Here is a 15,254-nt window from a genome sequence, read left to right as displayed (position 1 = left end):
TCTCCCACCTCTTCCTCTTACACAGCCTCAGAGCATCTGCCCCTCTGCTCCCCCAGACAACACACACCCATGTGTGCAGCTGGGCCCCCAGGAGAGGGGTTTGTGTCAAGGGCTGTATCACTGTGGGAGGAGACTCTTTATATTGCTGGCAGTAATAAACGCCTGCATCCTCAGCCTCCACCCTGCTGATTTTCAGGGTGAAATCTGTGCCTGACCCACTGCCACTGAACCTGTCTGGGACCCCAGAGGCCCTGTTGGTAGCACTATAGATCAGGAGCCTTGGCGACTGGCCTGGTTTCTGCTGGTACCAACTCAACCAATTGTTTCCATAACTCTCAAGGCTCTGACTGGACCTGCAGGAGATGGAGGCTGGCTCTCCAGGGCTGACTGACAGGGAGAGTGGAGTCTGGGTCAGCACGATGGCCCCACTGGATCCTGAAATAATGAGAGAAAAGAAGAGCATTTTGAGCAAATATCATGAGTAATTTTCACAATTCTCTACTTGTTATTTACTTCATGCTAGATTAGTTTTTGATTGTGAGTTGTCCCCAAAACATTCACCTTGAGAAAACCCCAGGACTTACACCATCAAAGATCTCTAGAGGTCATGTGTCCACTTGCCCACAATTTCACCAGAGGATGGGTACTTATTTCATCTGGTTTTATCCTCATTCTCCGTTTGTTAAACATCTGCCCTTGGCAGAGGGTGGGAGATGTGCACATGCATGTTGGCACATGCCCACAAAAAGCAGCCCTGCCCCCACAGCACCCCCTTCCCCTTCTCCTCTCCCCTCCATCCTCACCTGGGACCCAGAGCAGGAGGAGCCCCAGGAGCTGAGCAGGGAACCACATGGTCAGCTGTGTCCAGATGAGCCCTGATCAGTCCAAGCCAGACTAGAGCTGCCCTTTTATGTCAGGCTGGCCTGGGCAGGTCCTCCCTAGGGGACAGCACACAAATGCAAATCCCCTGGTGGGGGCAGCAGAGGGGGAAGAGCAGGTGGGTGGAGGCACTCACATTTGAACCAAGAGAAATCACGGTCTCATTTTTCTCATCATTTTCACCCGTTATCTTGACATTCATGGGAGCAGCTGTCACTTCTCTTTACTCCCTTACAGTCTCAGGAAGATCTCTCACTGCTCCCCTGCTTGTGCTCACAGGTCCTCCTTTTGAATGTACTGAGTCTTTCTAGTCCTAGTTTAGCAAGTCATTTTAAAATTAAAAATAGCAATGAATGCTACTTAAAAATTTGTCAAACATTTAAATCATCAGTCGATGTGATCAAAATGTTTTCTTCTGGAAAACACTCTTCTTCAGCTACGTTAGTAAACCGGCTGGACTCACTGGACCTCAGGAGGATCCTCGTCACCGTGATGACGCATATGAGCCCCCAGAGCTGCTCTTCTTAGTAGAAACCTGGAGAGCTGCCCACGTGGGAAAAAGCTTGACTGTAAGTCCTTCAACCCTGAGGTCCAGACCTAGGTTTCTTTGCTTGTTTGTTTGTTGTTTGTTGTTTTTTTGTCTTTTTTCCTTTTCTAGGGCTGCTGCCATGGCATGTGGAGGTTCCCGGGCTGGGGGTCTAATCGGAGTTGTAGCCACCAGCCTACACTACAGCCACAGCAATGCGGGATCCTTCACCCACCGAGTAAGGCCAGGGATCAAAACCACACCCTCATGGTTCCTAGTCGGATTCATTAACCACTGAGCCACGACGGGAACTCCCAGACGGAGTGATTTTATATTAGAGCCTTATAGTCATAAAACCTGCATATCTTGGGGTGTGTTCTCTCTTTTCTTCTTAGATAAAAGAGCCTGAAGCCTCACCTCACATGCCTCCTCTCTCTAGTGGCAGGTCCATGGGCTGCACCATTGTTCCTCTTTCAGCCACTAGGAGGTGGCTGTCTTTCTCCCTGAGGTCCAGACACAGCTCTGAAGTGTCTTCAGTCACACCAGAGAACTGGCATGTTGACACGGACCTATAGCCGTGAAACACTCATTTGTATTTTATTTTTACGATTTTTCCTTTTTAGGGCCACACCTGAGGCATAGGGAAGTTCCCAGGCTAGGGGTCAAATGGGACCTACAGCTGCCAGCCTACCCCACAGCCACAGCAATGCCAGGTGCTTCACCCACTGAGCGAGGCCGGGTTCCTAGTTGGATTTTTTTCCACTGTGCCATGACAGGAACTCCAAAACACTCATTTTTAAATAGTAACTAATTTTTCATTGGTTAAGAAACAGGTTGGATTTCTGGCTGTTGGATAGTGGGTTAAGAATCCGACAGCCATGCCTTGGGTCGCTTTGGGGGTACATGTTCCATCCCTGGCCCAGGAATTTCCAAGTGCTGTTGCTGCGGCCATAAAAAAACATTTAAAAAGGAATATGTAACAAATCACAGAGTCTTAGTTCATTTATTAAAGTCTTTGTTTTTGCTCCATTTAACTTGCATTTCATAGCAAAACTTAATAGTGTGGTGAGGTGTAAATTAAGATATACGAAATGTGTACCTCTCATTTACAATGTCAGTGTGAAAATATAGATATTTAAACTTTCTAGACAGTTAAAGCGTATCCTAGAGATTTTAGTTTAATGTTCCTCCGGGTCCAATAAAATAAAGAACCTCTAATTCAGTCATTGAAAAGCAGATCTAGTTTAAAACAGAATTTATACCAATTGAAAAAGTACATGAACACACATGTCAATGAATTTTGTTGATTTTACGTTTCAGACTCAGACTTCGTAGCTCTAATTCCGAATAGCATTTATACATCACAATGTGACCACGTTCTTTGTGTAAATTCTTAAAGAACATTTTCACTTTTTTCTCTACTTCCTAACACACAGCGTGCTAGTTTCTAAGGGAAAATCGTAATGAGTAGAAAGAAAAACAGAACATAAAAGCATGCACATATGCTTTGTATGATGCTGTCAAATCCAACTGACTTTTCTTGAACATTTAGTGTCGTATATTTTGGGACTATTTTATCTTTATACTCTAATGCTTTAAATGTCAAGGAGAGTGTATAGAAGTACAGCCTAAGGAGAGGTCCTGTCTGTTCCATGAGACTATCTAGGAATGCTGCGCTGCCCACTCCTGCCGTCTGCATTATTCCTTTTTTGTTGTTGTTGTTGTTGTTGCTATTTCTTGGGCTGATCCCACGGCATATGGAGGTTCCCAGGCTAGGGGTTGAATCGGAGCTGTAGCCACTGGCCTACGCCAGAGCCACAGCAACGCGGGATCCGAGCTGCGTCTGCAACCTACACCACAGCTCACGGCAACACCGGATCGTTAACCCACTGAGCAAGGGCAGGGACCGAACCCCCAACCTCATGGTTCCTAGTCGGATTCGTTAACCACTGCGCCACGACGGGAACTCCCTTGTTTTTTTTTTTTTTTTTTTCCATTTCTTGTGCCGCTCCCGTGGCACATGGAGGTTCCCAGGCTAGGGGTCTAATCGGAGCTGTAGCCAATGGCCTACACCACAGCCACAGCAACGTGGATTCTGAGTGCATTATTCTTCATGGCACAAGATCTCACCTTACCTCCTGGATGTGAAGGACCCTGGCTCTCTTCCTCCCAACCATTCTTGCATCCTCTTCCCTCAGTCATTTCTATTCTCCTTGGGCACCTCCTCATTTTGTCTACACTTCCAGGGTGGCATTTTCACTTTATTTATTTCTTTTTTTTTGCGTTTGTGTTGCTGCCATTCTCCACATGCTACACTTCTTTGACCATGTCCATTCTGAACATGCAGATTTTGTATTTTTGGTGTTATTTCATGTCTTCACTTACTTGGGTAATCATTCCATATTCATTCTGAAGGAATGGTGGGACCTTTTCTTCTTTTTCGCAACATTTTAAAATTTCCCTTCTTCAGGCTCCTCAGTGGCATATGGAAGTTCCCAGTTTTATCCCACTGATAAAGTCGGAGCCAGAGCAACTCAGGACCATTAACCCACTGCATCAGGCAGGGGATTGAACCATCAGCTTCACAGAGACAAGCCTGATTTTTAAGCCACTGAGCCACAATGGGAAGTCCTCCGTAGCATTTTAAAAGTATGGCTTCGGAGGATTAAGATGGCAGAATAGGAGGACTGGAGCTCAACTTCTCTCCTAAAAACAGCAAAATTCACAACCAGAAGCTGAGCAATCTCCACCCGAATGGACCGGAAACCTTAAAAAAGATACCCTACTCCAGAAGAAAAAGAGGAGGACTCATCAAGAAGTAGGAAGGGTGACTTTGTGATATAAACAACCCCATACCTCCCGGGTGGGACGCTCCTCAGACTGAAAACTAACTGGTTCACAGAGACTCACCTACAGGAGTGAGAGTTCTGAGCTCCACATCAAACTCTCAGGTGCTGGGATCTGGTAGTGGGAGAAAGAGCCCCTGGAGCATCTGGCATTGAAGGCCAGTGGGGCTTGTGCGCAGGAACTCCATGGGACTGGGCGGAAACGGAGACCCCATTCTTAAAAGGCACACACGGACTTTCAGGTGCACTGGATCCCAGGGCAGAGCAAGGTCTCCATAGGAATCTGGGTCAAACCTGACTGCAGTTCTTGGAGGTCATCCTGGGAAAACAGGCGTGAATGTGGCTTGTTGTGAGGGAGGGCCATTGAAGGCAAAGCTCTGGGAAGATTCAGCAGTTGCCTTTCTCTGGAGGTGGGCTTTTTGGGGAAATCTGGCCCCACCCATCTGTCAGCACTGAGAAGCCCCAGGGCAAACAACAATCCAGGTGGGATCACAGCCCCACCCCTCAGTAAACAGGCTGCCTAAAGACCCATCAAAGGGCACACAACTGCCTCTAATCCCATCCAGAGACTCAGCCCCACCCACCAGAGGGATGAGAGGGATTAGAATCAGCTCCACCTGCCAGGGGGCAGGCATCAGCCCCTCCCATCAGGAAGCCTACAGCAAGCCCCCCCATACCGACTTCAGCCACAAGGGGGGCAGACACCAGAGGTAAGAGAGGCTACAACCCTTGTATCTGTAAAAAGGGCACCACGCCAAACACCTATAAAAATGAAAAGACAGAGAACTATAACTCAGACGAGGGAGAAAGGAGAAACCCCAGAAAATCAGCTAAGTGATCAGGAGATTGTCAGCCTCCAGGAAAAAGACTTTTAGACTGTTGATGCTAAAGATGATGCAAGACATTGGAAATAAACTGGAGGCAAAGATGGATAACTTACAGGAAACACTGAGCAACGAGATACAAGATATCAAACTTAAACAAGAAGAGATGCAAAATACAATAACGGAAATAAAAAAGGCACTAGAAGCAGCTAACAGCAGAATGCAGGAGGCAGAAGATCGAATAAGCGAGGTGGAGGACAGAGTAGTGGAAATTAGGGATGCGGGACAGAAAAGATAAAAAAGACTGAAAACAAATGAAGAGAGTCTCAGAGAACTCTGGGACAACGATCAACGCACCAACATCCGTATTATAGGGGTGCCAGAAGGAGAAGAGAGAGAGAAGGGGACAGAAAAAATATTTCAAGAGATAATAGCCGAAAACTCCCCTAACATGGGAAAGGAACCACTCACTCAAATCCGGCAAGCACAACGAGTACCACATAAAATAAACCCAAGGAGGAATATCAACCCAACTGACCAAAATTAAAGACAAAGAGAACATCTTGAGAGCAGCTAGGGAAAAGAAACAAGTAACACACAAGGGAACCCCAATAAGGTTATTGGCAGATTTTTCACCTGAAACTCGGCAGGCCAGAAGGGAGTGGCATGATATACTTCACGTGATGAAAGGAAAGAGCCTCCAACCAAGATGACTTTACCCAGCAAGGCTCTCATTCAGATTTGAAGGAGAAATCAAAGCCTTCACAGGTAAGCAAAAGTTGAGAGGATTCAGCAACACTAAACCAGCCTTACAACAAATCCTAAAGGAACTTCTCTAGGCAGAAAAGAAAAGGCAGCAACAGGAAACAAAAATGCCACAAGTGACAAGGCTCACCAGTAAAGGTATATATACAGGAAAGACATGAAATCATCCATGCACAATTATACCACCAAAATCAGAAATCATGAGAAGAGGTGGGTACAAATGCAGGACTCTGGAGATGAACTTGCAAGTAAGAGAACAACAAAACAATCTCATATCCATGTCGACTCTTACCTCAAACCAAAACTCTGCAACTGATACACAAACAAGGAATCTCTGGAGAAGAAATATATCTCATAGTAAACCAGTGCATAATCCACCATGAAGGGGGTTATTTGACATCATTCTTGGAATGCTGACGTCTTCTTAGATCTGACTCTGGTTTCCTCTCCATCAAAGAATTTATGATAATTACAATTAAATAATGCAACTGTACAATTAAATAAAACAGTTCTGCAATCGTGTTATTAATAACCGTTTCTCTCCATGGTACGATGTAAGGTCTATAATGTCTTGTTTATCACATCACCTAGAATGGTGTAATGCCTTTATTGAAGAATCAATGAGGTGTAACAACTTGTGAGGACATATTTATATAGTTACCCTGTTTTTTAACCCATTTACGCATTTTATATTTTACTTCTTTTCAGAGGGTGTATTATTTTTGTTATTCTTACCAGTTAAGGTATTCTTTTTACTATGCTATATAAAATATTTAATGGTATATAAGGCTTTCTTCTTTATACATTTTAGTTGCATAATAGACACAATGTTAATATAATGCCAGTTTTTAAAGAAAAATTGAAACGTAATAGATAATACTAAATAGTAAAGAGGAAGCCATACAAAATGGGATAAAGCCTAGAATGAATTTCCTATTTCTCTCAGCATATTTTCCATTCCATTTCTGCAGAGGGAGACACTTTATCTGTTTCTTAAGATCCATGATATAAGAATCTGTCTGAATGTAATTGTGTTTAAATATATGTATTTTATTCTGTTAAAAAAATAATGTTCTGTGATAATCCACGTGGGAAAAGAATGTGAAAGGGAATAGATATACGTACATGTATAACTGAATGTCTTTGTTGTACAGCAGAAATTATCACAACTTTGTGAATCAACTATACTTCAATAAATTAAAAAAAATAAAAAAATAAAAAGAGATAAAACAAGAACAAACAAACAAACCAACAAAAGGATTGCTGCCTCCCAAAGGATTTCGGTTTTCAACATTCCTATCTCCGTATTGGAGCCTACCCTTGAGAACCGTGTTCCCTCAAGGATGTGTTGGAGTAGCTATTTCCTGATCCGCAAGACATGTTTCTTTAGGAGCAGGAGGAACTTTCTTTAGGTGGCTGAGGTGGTTGCTTTACACCAACACCTCGTCTGTATCCACTACAAGAAAGTGCATCCTTTAAACCCTTTGGTGCTGTGTCTTCTGACTCTTTGGTGCTCTATGGTTGCCAGAGGATGCATATCTGGAGCTGATTTCCACAACTTCACTCTCCGGAGGCCCCTGTTTCCCCAGGCCCCGGCTGTCCTTTCTCTGGGGGACTGCATGCAGGGTTTCGTGTGTGTCCTTGGTGCTTCCCTCTGGGAAGTGACCATTGCCTCCTAGGGTGCAGCCTATTGCTCCCCCTCCTGGCTCCACAGCCTTCTCTGTCACTGCTGGGATGAACTCTCTTCCCATACTCCCCCAGGATGCTCCCTTCCTCTGAGTCGGGCTGTCCACATTGTCAATCTGGGTTGTTCTTGTCTCCATTGACACAGAGCATGAGGTCAGAGTATGCTCTGCTTCTAGTGCTTGAGTAAGTCTGGGCTTTGAGGATTTTCCTTTACCTTATTGTCCGTTTGTACTGTCTCCTGAGGCTCTTTTATGAACTCCCCTTTATCAAGCTCTTGTTCTCCTATGGGAACTTAGGCCTGCGTGAACACGGTAAGCGTGAGAACGTATTTCCATCCATTCCCTTGAGGAGCATGAGGATTAGTGTGGGTTTTTCTACATCGTATATGAAGTTGTGCACTACCTCTTACTCCACTCTTTCCAAGTACTTTTATCACCAGTAGGTACTGACTTCTATGTGTACTTTTTAAAGTATCTATGGAGGTGCTCATTATTTATCTTTTAATCTTTTAATTTGGGAAATGACAAACTCTGGTTTCCCTTCAGATCACATAAATCTTTCACCTTTAATTTGGGAAATGACATAAACAGGTTTTAAAACCCCACTTGAGTTTTTTAATCAGAGCTGTGGATGCTCATAATGTCTTACTTCACTTGTATATTTCCAGTTTGGGTTTGCCAGCATTTTCTTTCAGATGTCCACACCTAAGTTCAAAGGCCGATGGGAGCATCCTTCTCCCACTTTGCTCGGTCCTTGTCTGATTTTGCAGTTGAGGTTCATGCAACAAATGAAGGATCATTTTCTGCTCTTGTAGTTTCTCAAATTTGGCCTACTTCGGAAGAGGCATGACTTTTCCTAGAAGCTAGTGTCCATCTCTTAGACTGTCTGACTCCAGAAGTTCCTTTGGGGGAATATTTGCAAGGACGCCATCCAATTATTTCCTGGTCATCCTGACGGGCAAGTTTCCTAATGTTTGTCAGTTTGGGGAAGTGATATATCTTTCTTAGAATTTGTCTCTTAACCACTTGCAAATTTTGAGGCATAATGTTTATGGTTTTTCACAAGGTTCTCCTATGGCTTCTACTTGTGCTGCACGCATGGTCCAAATGCTTTGTTATGTGGAATCTCCAAGACTATTTCTGGCCAGCAAGTAAGGAAAAGGCAAATACAAGGAACAATCAGTGCCTTCCCCATGGTGGAACAGGTCGTTGTCATCCACAGTCCCCCAGGGAGTCTGACCCACTGGTGTCCGATACAGTGTAAGGAGGCAAAGGCAGCCATTATTCAGGGTGAGGAGAGTGGGCAGAAGTGGAGGCAGACAGCACCTGCAGTCAGACATGCTCTGGCTTTTGGGGGAGGGCAGAGAGGGCCTCATGTATAGCCTCTGCTTCCCAGATGAACTTACCCCGAGGCGGATTAAACACTTCTTCCCTGTATTAAAACAAGACCTGGCAAGAAACATCGAGAGAAACAAATCTCAAAATCCACATGGGATAAAAGATGGATAATCCAGAACTCACACACAAAAGGCAAGAACTTATAAACACTGAATGATATGGGAATGAACAACTGGTCCATAATTGAGGCAAAGACCATACTAGACAGTTCATGGAAGAGACAGCCCGATGACAAGTAAGCACACGAAAAGTTATTCCACACTCTGTGTCACCGGAAGATGCAAATTAAAACAATAGACACCCTGTACACCTGTCAGGATGGCCTAAAGCCATAACAGTGACGACACTCAATGCTGGCTAGGATGTGGAGCAATAGAAACTCTTATTCATTGCTGGTGGGGATGCAACGTGGTACAGCCACTGGGGAGACAGGCTGGTGGTTTCTGACAGAAAACAGTCCTATCATGTTTTCCTCCCAATCTTGAAAACCATATCCGCATGAATTCAGCACACAATGCTCCCTGGCCCTTCTAGCAAAAACTTGCCATGACCTTCAACGTGTGGTCTGAGAAATGCTCTCAGCAGATGGAGGCACCAGGGGCAGCTGGGGCAGCCCAGCCTCACACATCTTCTTCCCGGGCGGTGGGGGGTGGGGGGTGGGGGTGGGGGTGGGGGTTAGGTGCTGGCCTGTCACACTCTGGGAGGTGCATTGTTAAGCTGCTGAGAATAATAAGTTGCAACATCTTCAGCCTGCAGGCCGCTGATGGTGAGGGTGAATCGGGTGCCAGATCCACTGCCCTTGAACCCGCATGGGACCCCTCTTTGCAAAGTGCATGCATCCCATATAAGGAGTTTAGGAGGCTTCCCTGGTTGTTGTTGATACCAGGCTAAATAACTGCTAATGCTCTGATGGGCCCGGCAAGTGATGGAGACTGTGTCTCCTAGAGATGCAGCCAGGGAGGCTGGAGACTGGGTCAGCTGGATGGCACTCCTGGCACCTGAGAGGGCAAACAAAAAAACCACACATATTCCTGTTGTCAGAGGACTTCCTTGAAGAGCCCAGAGGTACTGAGCCCAGAGTCCGAGGGGATGCTCCCATGTCCCAGACACACAGAGACACTCAGGGGTCTGACAGGGAGCAGGGATGAGGGGCAGGTGTCAGCCGTGGGAGTCATTCAGGGGGTCTCCCTCCTCCCCTGGGAGCCAGAGCAGCAGGAGGCCGAGGAGCTGCACGGGGGCCCTCATGTCCACACTGGCTCCTGACCACCCCTGCCTCCTGCCCAGGGTGGGCCCAGACTCTTAGTAAGTGTCCAGGGTGGTGGGCTGTGCTCTGGGAACAAGCAGATCAGCCGGGGGAGGGGAGGGCTGGGCACAGCTGCAGGGCTGGCTGGTCTCAGTGACAGCCCAGGGGCTGTGCCCTGGGGACTCCGGTCAGAGCAGGCAGCACACCCTTGCTGCCCAAAACACCTTTCTCCCTGGAGACCCTAGGACGGACTCAGCACACCGTCCTGTTGGGAGAGTGTTTGGTTTCCTCCATTCAAGGCTCCCCATTGTCTTTCTTGCTCCATCTCCATCTAAGAGCAGGAATATCAGGGATGAAATCCTTCAAAATACTGCAGGGAATTATATAATACCACTTCATTGTGTACCTGGAGCTATTCTTGAAGCTGGAGAATTTCCCATTATGGTCTGCTTCTCAGACGTCTTGGGTGAGATACATTCTTTGATCCTCCTCAGACCAACCACCCACTGTGTCTCCCTGAACTAACTGTGTTTCCTGCACCTGCATCGGATTCCTGCATCACCAGATCTCCTAAGAGATGCCAGTTCTCAGGGGTGGGTGGCAGGGAGCTGGGGCTCAAGCGGGGGAGGTGCGGACCATGGAGGCAGGTGAGGTTAGGAGCCCGTAGCTGGGCTGCAGCCCACACGGTGTGGACAGGGCACCAGCACAGACAGGAAGGGAGCCCAGCCTGTGGTATGGAAGCCACAGGGGAGACAGGAGGGTGTCCCCTCAAGGGGGTGCTGCCGCTGCTGGCACAGTGCCAGGAGTGGAGCTGGAGGGAGATGAGGAAGGCATTGGTGTACCCATCGTGGCCAGTGCTGGTCATCTCCCCAACCACCACTGCTTCTTCGTCCAGTCAGAGAGGAAGGCCCTGGACTTGGAGAAAATGAAGCCAGCCCCAATCCAGTCTGATCCTTTCTCTCTGAAGCAGGGTGAGGACCGAGACCACAGCCTGTGGAGTTGCTGTGAGCTGCAGAGAGGCCAGGGAGGAGGAGCCATGGGGCTGGAGAGAAAGCCGGCCTGCTGTCAGTGTCACCAGACCAGGGAGCCCCAGGCCTTCAGGGTGTGGCTGCAAAGGAGAGAAGCTGCATCCCCACACACAGTGGGAAAGCCTGTGTGCACCCAGGGGTCCCTGTGTCATCCTTGTCCGTGAGGACTCCTGGAGCAGCGGTTATCTAGGCAAGTGCTAGCTGAGTCTTACTGCATTTGTGTGTATGTGTGTGTGTGTGTGTGTGTGTGTGGGTGTGTGGGTGTGTGGGTGTGTGTTTGTGTGTGTGTGTGTGTGTGCAGTAGTTTTAGAATTTTTTCTTTTGTTTCATTTTTTAGGCCTCCACCCATGGCATATGGAGGTTCTCAGGCTAGGGGTCAAATGGGACCTACAGCTGCCTGCCTACACCACTGCTCACAGCAGTGCCAGATGCTTAACCCACTGAGCACGGCCAGGGCTCAAACCGGCAAGCTCCTGGTTCCTAGTCAGCTTCATTTCCACTGTGCCACAATGGGGACTATTATTATCCTTTTCTGTTTCTTTTTAGGCCCATACCCACAGCCTATGGAAATTCCCAGGATAGCAGTCAAATCAGTGTTGTAGCCAGTAGCCTACACAACAGCCACAGCAACACCAGATCCAAGCTGCATCTGCAGCCTGCGCCATAGCTCATGGCAACACCGGATCCTTATCCCACTGATCGAGGCCAGGGATCAAACCTGTGACCTCATGGTTACTAGATTAGTTTCCACTGTGCTATAACAGAAACGCCTATTTTTAAAAAATGTTTAGATGATTTTATTTTTTCCGTTATACTTGGTTTACAGCATTCTGTCATGTTCTACTGAACAGCCAAGTGACCCAGTCACACATGAATAGCCTTTCTTCTTCTCAAGTTATCCTCCATCTCGCTCCATCCCAAGTGATTAGATATAGTCCCCTGTGCTACTCAGCAGGATCTCACTGCATGTGTTTTCATATATACTTTTCCTTGAAGTGTGCATGTGTGTGTAAGTGTGTTTACCTATGTGTGTTTTCTGATCACTTTCTTCTTCTGTCCCTATTCATCAAGATCATGTTCTATCTGAAGCTCATTACAAAGGTTTTTCTGAAATTAAATTTATACCTCAGCATATGGCTTTTCAAAGGATCAATTTAAAGATATTTTTTCCACATGTTATGAAATAATGCATGTTCAGGACAGAATAGCACTGACATATACAATTTGAGGCCTAAAAGTTTTAAGTTTACCCAAAAAATAAAATGAGAGTTCCGTCGTGGTGCAGTGGAAATGAATCTGACTAGGAAGCATGAGGTTGTGGGCTCAATCCCCGGCCTTGCTCAGTGCTTAAGGATGTGGCTTTGCCGAGAACTGTGGTGTAGGTCGCAGACACAGCTTGGGTCAGGCACTGCTGTGGCTGTGGTGTAGGCCGGTGGCTACAGCTCCGATTTGACACCTAGCCTGGGAACCTCCACATGTGGCGGGTGAGGCCCTAAACAGAAAAATGACAAAAATAAATAAAAATAAACAAAATAAAAACAAAACAAAACCAAACAAAATGTGAAATGGCTTAGGAAGAGATTTATTCTAAACTGTGGTTCTTTTATATTTCGTGTAATTTGAAAGTTTAGGATGAAAAATAAACTGTTTCCAAATCCACCACCAATACAAGGTCATTCAAGGTTATAGAAGCATTTGGTAAAGTTTAAGGTCAGATGACCAGAAACCTCAATTTCCATTGCATTAAAGAGTGACTAGAAATAGTCCCACTAAATCGCATTATCGCCCTGAGTAGAGGAAGAGGCCAGAGTGTGGGCTCAAGGAAACTTTCACACCGCCACCCACACACCGAGCACATGCAGGGCACAATGCACACCAGGGCAGAGCTGGGGTCTCGAACCCTGAGCAGAAGGGGAAGGCCTGCTGTGCCCATGGCTCAGAGATTCTTCCACATGTTGGATTTTGCTGTGCATGGACGTTAAGGTGGAGGGCAAGGGGAGTCCCCAAAGGGACCTTTGCAAGGCGGTAGTGACCTAAGAGGGCCTGAGGATGCCAATGACATCAGGTCTCTAATCTTTGAGCTGACGGTGTCAGCTTCAGCAGGTGGGGAAGGGTGGCCGCCTGAGATGGATCCTGCTCAGCAAGGGTAGAGACGGGCTGTGTGGACACAGCCATGTCAGAGAGGAGGGGGGCAGGCCAGGCTTCCAGCCCCAGAGCCCAGGACCCAGAGAGGGTTTCTCCACTATTCACCCTGACGGCAGCTCCTTCTCCAGTGTCCTCACCACACCTGAGACCTTAAATTCGAAGGGGCTCCCTCTTGAAAATGGGACAGTCTCCCTCCTACTTCCCCAGAACTTCCAAGATCAGGTCTAGGACCTTTGTGGATGGTGGTGTTTGTCTGCCATCTAATGGCAGTTTGGTGGCAAGGAAACTTATAGGATGTTGGATGCTGTGGCCCAAGAGTCTAGACCTTGAGGTTTTCGTTGTCAGTCATGAATTCAACTGATAGGATTCCATCCACCCCAGGTCATATTGTGTGGGGAACACAGCTTCACCGATATCTAAGGCAGGGCACGTATATGATACATACAGTGAGGTGAGGCTGGCCATATGTGTACATCAGGGAGTCAATCAACAATCAAGAGGATTTGACATTTCCTTTTCTTTCAGAGTACTATGCCTCACATTAAGGTCCTCCATCCATATTGAGTTTATTTTTCACATGGTGTGTGAAAATGTTCCATTTTCATTCTTTTACGTGTATCTCTCCAGGTTTCCCCATTGGTCGAGACAACTATTTCACCACCGTGTACACGACACCCTCACATCAGTGTAATATATGATAGGAGTCAGTCAGCTGCTTTGGATCTTGGCTACATCTGTGAAGACTCAGGGAAGGAGAGGACTCTGCCTCCAGTTCAAGGAGCAAGAGGACTGGCTCCTCTACTTGGGCCATGTGATCAGCACAGCACATGGTGCTGGTTACAGCTGGATGACATAGGATTCTGTGTGCACGCTCTGAAAAGCTCAGATATAAAGGCACTTCCTAGATTTCTAGGCTTGTGGTGGAAAGCCACGCCTTTCTCAATAAACAAACAAAAACTATACGTTGTTAAATAAAAAAGCAATCTCCCCGAAGGTCAAGGACCGCTGCTAGATTTGTCTGTAGGACAAGAAGCAGCTATGTGGCTGAACTGCCCAGTGGGATCTGTTCATTTTAAAGCCGGCAAGTTATCAGTAGGTCTGGGTCTCAGCGGCAGTGAGTCTTAGCAGAGCGGTGGCTCTTTGAGGACTGGGTCTAAACAAATCCAGCAGGCAGACTCCTTCTCCACGGGAAGGACCTCAGTCCCCACAGCAGTCACCCCCCTGGGCCTAACATCTCTTCCTCAGCTTAGAGATTGGCATCCGAGGGGCGCTCAAGCAGGTGACTTGGGAGAGAAGACTTCAGGTTTGTCCTGGGCACACCAGCATCATACGTGGATGCGAGTAAGAACGCCGCACTCCCGCCCTACAGCCCAGCTCTTGCTGGGCTCTGAAATGAACTGCTGAGTCAGCAGATGCTGGAGCAGCGCACATGGTCACCACCACCTTGGTCTTAGCAGGGACGTGACTAGAGACCAGGATGTTCAGAGATTTCTGGAGAGCTGGTTCCTCAAGGGCCTGGAACGACATAATTAGGAGGTGAAAGGTTAGGAGTTCTGGGGAAAGGGCTCTGGGAATACCTAAGATTTGTGTCCAAGGTGAGGAGAAAAGGCTACCAGGTACAAGTTCCAACTCAGTTTTATCGCCTTTGAACCAGAGCCTCGGCCCAGAAATTGTCGGGATTGAAAAGAAACCAACGGCAAAGGACCCAGGACCTCCTTCTGGGCTGCCTGGTGACGTCCTGGTGGTTGTCAGGTGGCCGATGTCCCTTGGATGGAGTGCTGTCCACATTCTATTCCCAGGCACCCAACGGCTGGCAGCAACGGACCAAGAAAATGCTCCCCAAGGGCAAGTGAGCTCTCAAGTGTGCCCCCCACACAGGTTGAGATTTCCATTCCCATCCAGAGTGTTGAATGTG

The 15,254-nt window shown here is 47.1% G+C and overlaps 1 long non-coding RNA gene and 1 gene segment (V, D, J or C); one reads left to right on the top strand and one right to left on the bottom strand.

Moving 5' to 3' along the window:
- The window catches only part of LOC125126689 (immunoglobulin kappa variable 2-28-like), a 75,495-nt gene that overhangs the window by 50,920 nt on the left and 9,321 nt on the right, over nt 1–15,254 (bottom strand).
- On the top strand, nt 1,339–14,297 carry LOC125126699 (uncharacterized). Its single transcript, XR_007134755.1, has 2 exons — nt 1,339–1,448; nt 13,967–14,297. It is a non-coding gene; the product is annotated as an uncharacterized LOC125126699 (long non-coding RNA).

The sequence above is a fragment of the Phacochoerus africanus genome, chromosome 5 (genome assembly GCF_016906955.1).
Source record: "Phacochoerus africanus isolate WHEZ1 chromosome 5, ROS_Pafr_v1, whole genome shotgun sequence".
Lineage (NCBI taxonomy): Eukaryota > Metazoa > Chordata > Mammalia > Artiodactyla > Suidae > Phacochoerus > Phacochoerus africanus.
This window is presented reverse-complemented; position numbering and strand designations above follow the sequence as displayed.